At 37.4% G+C, this 8,322-nt stretch overlaps 1 protein-coding gene across 1 annotated transcript in view; it reads right to left on the reverse strand.

Annotated features, from left to right (window-relative positions):
* Window positions 1-949: 949 nt before the first annotated feature.
* LOC137498995 (uncharacterized) overlaps window positions 950-8,322 on the reverse strand; it is a 160,876-nt gene continuing 153,503 nt past the window's right edge. The window contains exon 5 of the mRNA XM_068226997.1: window positions 950-5,066. The gene's annotated coding sequence lies outside the window, so the exon portion shown is untranslated. The remainder of the gene's footprint in view (window positions 5,067-8,322) is intronic.

Genomic DNA, 8,322 nt, shown 5'->3' on the forward strand with positions numbered 1-8,322 from the left:
ATCCGTACAGAATAAAGTTCTACAGGAATTAGGAAGTTTTTATTGTCCCCTGTATTATTATTATTTTTTTTTTATTATTTTTTAAATTTTTTTTTTTGTCGAATGTCACCTTTTTTGCATCTTCTGATTAAATTCTGGTACACTAATGGCTGAAATAACAAAGACAGTGTCATAATTTTTTATTCAAAATATGCATTATTTTATGAACAATAATAAATTATAAAACTATTACAAAATGCAGCTCTTTGAATCTTCTGTAAAGCTTTCTTAATATATATTTAGAATAAGACTTATTTTTGCTTAAGTAAAAATACAGCTTGCCATTTGGAAGGAAATAAAAGTTGATCTTAAAGAATGTATGAAATCTAGCAGCTCATCCATCATGAAGTCCTTTGTATTGTAACATCTTTTCATGCAGAACAGAATACCCCATAGTTCACATGTAACAGATCCGTTTTGCTGACAAATTCTCACGTCACAGCAAGATACATCCATCAGAGAGAATACCTTTTTTTTTTTTAATGATTAATCTGCCTGAAATAACAGGTAACCATTAGCATCCAAATGACAACAAATGTATAAATTAACTAACTAAAGTACCCATTCTTCATACAGATTTATGAGCAAGGATTAAAGCAGTTAAATTACGGTCACCTGGAAGTCTGTACACGCTCGTGTAGACAACATTTATGACCTTCTCATACATAAATATAGGCTATGCCCAGTTGACACTCGAATAATTAAACAACTTGAAGGAAGGAAAAGAAATATGAGAGGAGATTCATTTAGCTAAATTTGACAAGAAGAAGAGATAAAATGATAGGACACATTTGGTATATTAATGGCTGAAATAACAGAGACAAGACTTGCTCAGTTGGTTTTTGAGGAAAGTGTAGGCAGTGAGAACAATAGGGGTAGACCAAGGTATGAATATGACAAGCAGATTAGAGCAGATGTAGGATGCAGTAGATAAACAGAAATTAAAAGATTAGCACTGGATAGAGTGGCATGAAGTGCTGCAACAAACCAGTCTATGGACTGATGACTCAAACAACAAGAGAAATATCGACTGTTGGTAGAAATAAAGGGACTTGACAAGGAAGGAATGTTCCTCAGTGCCAAGTGAATTCTGCAGCAAACACAATGGTGTGTTCACTTACTAGGGTTGCCAAATGTCCTGTATTATATGGGATTTCCCATATTTCAGGGTCTGAAGCAATGTCCCGTTTTAACAGCATGTGGGGCGCCCTTTTTTACCATGCAAAACTACAAACACATCTAATGACTAAAACAAATGTACAAACACAAATGACATTAAAAAGTATTAAAAGGATCTGGGATGAACTATGAGCACAATCGAATCTCAACACCTCCCCATTAGTGAGGCACACAGCAGGCCACGCATCACACACTGCAACGAAAGGTTAACTTCATAGACACAGCATTGAACAGCAAATTTCTACCAGCTGTAATCTATGAACTGCCAGACATTAATCATATCTTCATGTGCCATTTTTTACAATCTCCATCAGTATTTTTCAAGATATTTTAACAAGAAGCACTAATTAAATATTTTAACATGATGAAACGCAGATTTAACAAACAGTAAACAGTGAAAATGATAAAACAATTCAGGATCTTGCATCACTATAGGATCAGATCATTTTCTCTCCAAGATCAAAGTCAAGATCATCCCAAGATCCCAAAAAAGTAGGAACACAGTTCAAATAACTAAGTTTGACACTAAAAAGCTGGGAACACACACAGACTTCACTAGAGAATTGGAAAGAAAAAAATGAGGGCAGTATCAGGGATGGGAACAATTAAAAGAGGCTGTGATTGATATTACAAAAACCACTGTTCCTCTAGAGAAAAGAAGGAAACATGCATGGTGGTCACCTGAAGGTAATGAGGCAACTGAAGAACGCCGGAAGGCATGAGTGAATTGGTGTTCCCGGAAAACACCCAAAAAACCAGAAGAAGTTCCAGGAAACAAGATCATCAGGAATTTAGGAGAAAGTATGAGAAAGAATGCTTGATCCAGATCAAACAGGACTTTCAGAAAAATAACACCCAGAACTTTTCCAAAACATTCAGGTGTACCTTGAGTAGATATGATCCACCAAGTCTGAACTTCAGAAACCAAGAAGGTAAAGTAGCCTGCAATGATATGGAGAACAGTCAGATCCTAGCAGACCATTTTGTAAAACTCCTTAATTGTAAACCACCATCCAAGAAATTTGACCACAATCACATTCAAATCCAGACTCGGAACCTCCAACTGTGGAAGAGGACAGGAGCATTATCAAAACCTTGAACAGCAATAAAGCACCTGGAGAAGATGGGATTAATGCGGACCTTTGGAAATATGCTGATGATAGAGCAACCATTGAACTAACAAGAATCCTGAGCAAGATTTAGGAAGAGGAGAAATTGCCAGATGGATGGACATCAGCGTTGATACACCCATTTCACAAGAAAGGAAACAAGAAAGATGTTAATAATTACAGGGGAATATTGCTACTACCAGAGACATATTTTCAAAGGCTCTGCTACTAGAGCAGAAAAACAATTGGAGCCACAAATTGGTGAGTATCAAGGAGGTTTTAGAAGGTCATGTACAGAACAGATCCTGAACCTAAAATTGATCATTGTATACCAGAAACAGAGAAACAAGAAATTCGTGCTCACATCTGTGGACTTCGAAAAAGCCTTCGATTCCATAGGAAGGGAAACAATGATTCATATCCCAGGAGAAATGGGTCTAGATAGGAAGATGAGAGAATTCATTAAACTGACAGTGACTGGCTTAACATCCAAGGTCAAGTTCAGAGGGATCCTATTGGAATCTTTTGGGATTCAAACAGGAGTCAGACAGGGAGGTGGACTATCTCTCCTTCTATTGAATTGTGTTCTTGACAAAGTGATTAGAGAGTGGCACCGCAAAATGTAAGGAATAAGCGGTATATGAACAGGATGCAAAAGCAAAGGAATTGGAGTTGTTTGTTTAGCCTTTGCGGATGACATTGTGGTTCTGTCAGAGTCAATAGAGGAGGTGCAGAACCAAACTGTCCAACTCCTGGAAGAAGCAAGTAAGGCAGGCCTATGGATCTCCTTCAAGAAGACACAATACATGACCAACATCGAAACAGCACCCAGATGGCTGACAGTTGAGTGAGAAAGGATTCAGAAAGTGGAGAATTCAAATTTCTGGGGGAGTGGATAGACAATAACCTGTCAGAAAGAGAGGCACTGTTATCGAGAATCAACAAGATGAACTTGGCATATAAACTAATTATGAACACTTACAATAAGAAGAATATCGCGATCAATGCAAAACTCAGACACTATCAGACAGTGATCTGCCCAGAGGCTTTACATGCAGCTGTAAATCTGAACCTGATAAAAACAGGATTGGTCAAGAAGTTGAAACTAGTGGGGAGAAAGATTCTGAGGAAGATACTGGAACCGCAAAGAACAGAGGATGGATCATACAGAAAGAAAGGACACCAAGAATTGTATCTCAAGGTGGAAAAGATCTCAGATACCATCCAAAAGAGAAGAACCATGTTTTTTGGACATATCTACAGAACGAACCTGGGAAGAATTACCAATCAGATAATAAGATTTTTTGAGATTAAGAAAACTACAGTGCACTGGTACCAGGTGGTGAAGAAGGACTTGGAAGAAATGGGAATACAAGGAATGGAAATCAGCAAAACGGATGCTTACAAGTCAAGAATCAAGGCCACAAAGAAGTTTCAAGAAAGAGTTGGATCCTGTACCCAAGCACGATGGACAGAAGAAAGGAGGAGATTGCAGAGTGAAAGGATAAAGGAGAACTGGACGAGGATTAAAGCCCAGAAGCAGATGAAGCTGAATTTGAATTAACGTGGTCCAAAGTGCCAAAATGAAGAAGAAGTAGAAGTAGAAGAAGAATATGGCCTCAGCTACCATGGTAAAAACCTTCTGAAGTGGTGACATCTAGATGGCCTGTCTACCAATTTCAGCATTCCGATTGTGCTGCTATCCAGGAATGAAAGCAGAATTATTTTTTGTTTACTAGTGGTCTAACATCACACTAACACATCGAAGGTTTCTGGTGATGGCTAGGAATGGGAAGATAGCAGCAGTGACCTCTATTGAGATACAGCCTGGTGTGAAAATGGGAAACCACGTAAAACTATCTTCAGGGCTGCCAACGATGGGATATGAACCCATCATCTCCCAAATGTAAGCTCACGCTAAATGACCCTAACCACAAAGCTAACTTGCTCGGTAGGCAGAATTTTAATGGAATGGATACTATGCCTGAGTTAATTTAATTTTGTCGGGTGGCACAAAGTGCGCCACCAGAGTTCTTTAACATGCCAACGACAATGACATAGAGTGCCATGATTTTTGACTGTCCTTCAAATATCGACTGTCGACAAAAGTATACTCTACCTAAATCGAGCACAAATTCCTTTGGTGTGGTAAACCGTACGTGTATAGTGCGGTGTTTCAAAGTGCATTTTCTCAGGAGTGGCTGCATGTGTGATCTTCCTGAAGAAGTTCACTTTTGATTTAAATGGAAGGAGCCTTTGTCTTTAAGTTCTTCATTCGCTTTTTATTATACAAGTTCAAAGTCTACTCTGTTTACTTTGTGAACTCTGGTTCCTTGTTTCTAGACAGGGAAGTGCCAGTTCCCTCAGCAAACAGAAAATGTCATCTTACACAGAGTATTCGGTACTGCATTAAAAGATTGCACTGATACAACTTCACGTAACCTATTTAAAGTAAAAATTACATCTATACTTAACAAATCCCATATATTCCCTTTCTAACTTATAAGACCTTTATGCAAAAAATATTTTTTTTAAATAAATAGGAACTTACAAATTAAAAAATTAAATAATAACTATTGTCATTTCCTATGTCATGATATCTTTGGGAAATGTTGTCTGAATTTGAAGAAGTCATCAGCTGGTTCTCCAGAGTCAGACACTGGAATAGTATCACATTGTGCAACCAACATGGCTCTTGCACAGGAGGCTGGGAGCCCTGTCACTCACTCGTGAAGAATGCTAGAACAAAAACAATGTTACCATAACATTATCTGTTTTGTAAGTATAGGAAACGAACAAACAAGTGTCTGTGATTAGTAAAATGTAACACCAGTAGTGATGTTTATGTTACAGTGAAAGAAGTTAATCCCTTCTATAGCTTTTTTCTACACTGACGGCAGACGGTCTACATGCTGTCAGGGGTACGGGCAATATATCACTGCCCAATCAGTCAAAAGGTTGCTTAGCAGTGGGGCAGAGAATTACTCAGTCGCTTGAAGAATTGGCTGCACTCACTTCGCTCTACAAACTGCTGTGTGCATGTGGGTATTACAAAGAGCTTGGTTCATGAGTTTGTTTTAGGACTGTCATTATTTTGTATCCGTGTGAATAATTACTGCCGCATCTTTTATTGCGTTCTTCGACTGGCAGTACAGTAAGTACAGTATGTAACATGTGATGTGACGTTCGTTCACTTCTACTTGTGTTGTTCTATGTTATTATTGCAATAAATATCTTACAATGGCGAACAGGAAAGAGACAAAGAGCGAAGGTAGAAAAATAATCAGCAATGTTCATGAATATTTTCTGAAGGAAGCAGAAAATAATGGTTCTATAGTGAGTGCGTATAAAGTACAAGCTTGTCAAGTTATTACATGAACCATGCTGCGTATTGTAAAGGAAGGCAAAGACAGTATCGAGTCATCTGGTTCTATCTCATTTCTATTACCATGCTAATGAATCAAAAAGAACTATATAACAAAGGCAATCAACAGATTCTATAAAGATATAATTAGAAGAACAATCCTCAGGTATTATGTAGAGGGTGAATATTTAACACTTAACAAGTTACTAGCAGGTTTAAAAAACGGAATAAACTTTCAATGGGGAGTTATTTCATTGTGGATGATACTGAAGTCCATGGAGTTCAAGTATTTAAACAAAGCAATGAAGGGAGAAGAATTTTAATGGAGAGAGCCATTATAATAACAGCCAGAGTAAGGATTTTGAGAAAAATTAATCTTCTGAAGAATAAGGACACTTTACCTCACATATTTATTTAGATGAGACCTACATTAATCAGAATTACACTCCAATGAAATCTGTCAAGATAAAAAAGGGCACAGAAGGTTTAAAAGTTCCTGTGGGGAAAGGTGGATGGATTATTGTTTGTCACATAGATATTATGTTACATCCAAGATAGAATAAAAATCCACAGGCCATACTTGAACTAGAACATACGAACATCTGTATTTCGTAGTTATGTAGATTAGAACCCAACATTATAGTAGTGCTCTCTGTCCCGCTCCCTTACTGGTCTCTTACAACACGCTGGATTGGTCGGCCCCCACTTCCCACTTCCCCTGACTGCATCTCGGCCGTCAGTGTAGAAAAGAGCTCTAGTGATTGTTGATGTTCACTGGGCCTCTCGGGGAAAATCAAATAAATCCACTTCAAACATTGAGATAATCCACATTCACTACTGAAGGTACACTAGTAACAGTCACTGCTATTACTGGTCAGGGAAGTTCAAGATGCCTTAACTGAAATCTAAGAAAACATTACAATAATATCAGGTTGATTATTTTTTTAATTAGTGACAGAAATTTAATATCAATATCATAATGTAATGTGTTAGTCTGGCCATGGTTACCTGCTTTTTTTTTTTTTTTTGCTATTGGCTTTATGTCGCACCGACACAGATAGGTCTTATGATGACGATGGGACAGGAATGGGCTAGGACTGGGAAGGAAGCGGCCGTGGCCTTGATTAAGGTACAGCCCCAGCATTTGCCTGGTGTGAAAATGGGAAACCACGGAAAACCATCTTCAGGGCTGCCGACAGTGGGGTTCGAACCCATTGTCTCCCGAATACTGGATACTGTCCGCACTTAAGCGACTGCAGCTATCGAGCTCGGTGGTTACCTGCTATGGGATGGAGGTCAAATGAATTGTATTGCTACTGAGCTATCCAAAGTTTTTGATACAGTAGATCATGGGAGACAAATGACAAAAATGAGGGCTAATAACCTGGACAAGAGAGTAACTGAATGGGTGGCTACATTTCTAGAAACATAACTCAGAGACTTAGTGTATGTGAAGCACTATATAATCCTGTAATGATTAAGAAAAGAGTTCTGCTAGACAGTGTTATTGGACCTTTATGTTTCTTTATAAATATGAGTAAAAACTGGAACCATGGAGAGTTTTTGCGGATGATGTTACACTGTACAGAATAATAAACAAATTAAGTGACTGCAAAAAGACCTTGACCAAGTAGTCAGATGGGCCATAGACAATGGTATGATAGTAAGCGGGGTGAAAAGTCAGCTTGTAAGTTTCACCAAGAGTAAAGTCCTCTCAGTTTTAATTACCCTATTGTTGGTGTGATAGTACCTCATGGGGATCACTATAAGTATCTAGGTGTTGATATAAGAAAAAATCATCTTTGGGATGATCACACTAATGAGGTTGAAAATAAAGGTTGCAGATCTCTTCACATGGTTATGAAGGTATTCAGGGGTTGTAGTAAGGATGTAAAGAAGAGAGTATGTACGTCACTGGTAAGACCCCAGTTAGAGTATTGTTCCAGTGTATGGAAGCCTTGCCAAGAGTAGTTGATATGAGAATTGGAAAATATCCAAAGGAAAGCAGCATGATTTGTTCTGGGTGATATCTGATAAAAGAGCAACATTACAAAAATGTCACAAACTTTAGGCTGGAAAGACTTGGGAGTAAGGAGACGAGTTACTCGACTAATTGGTATGTTTGCAAGAAATCAGCATCATTTCCTGTATCAAATCTTATTTACATTAAATCAATAAAAGTAAACTTCCACCTGTTTGATACTATATATTTGCTTTAAGCAAATTAATTATTTGTAGAACATGTTTCATTCCTCTTCAGCTACATAAAATTGCCTAGGTGAAATTACAGAGAATTTTCTTCTTCTCAAAAAACCATCTTAAAATAGTACCTTTGTTATGCTTAAAACAAAACTCATTTAAAAAGATAAAAATAATTAAAATATGTGGGGAGGGTTGAGTGGGGCAGTGCATTGGGAAGGGAAGATGGATCTACTTATGTTCTAACCTAACTTAAAACAATTTCCTATTCACTTAAATATATGTTAAAAAATGTTAGTATACAGTACTTTTGTTCATATTATGATGTGTATAGTTTTCTTAGTTGTTCATTTTTAAAAGTTTTTGAAAAGGACTTTTTCATGTCAATGTTACATCTTAATTTTTTTTAAACTGTTCTCTTCAGCTGCTCTT

The sequence above is a fragment of the Anabrus simplex genome, chromosome 3 (assembly GCF_040414725.1).
Source record: "Anabrus simplex isolate iqAnaSimp1 chromosome 3, ASM4041472v1, whole genome shotgun sequence".
NCBI classification, from domain to species: Eukaryota; Metazoa; Arthropoda; class Insecta; order Orthoptera; family Tettigoniidae; genus Anabrus; species Anabrus simplex.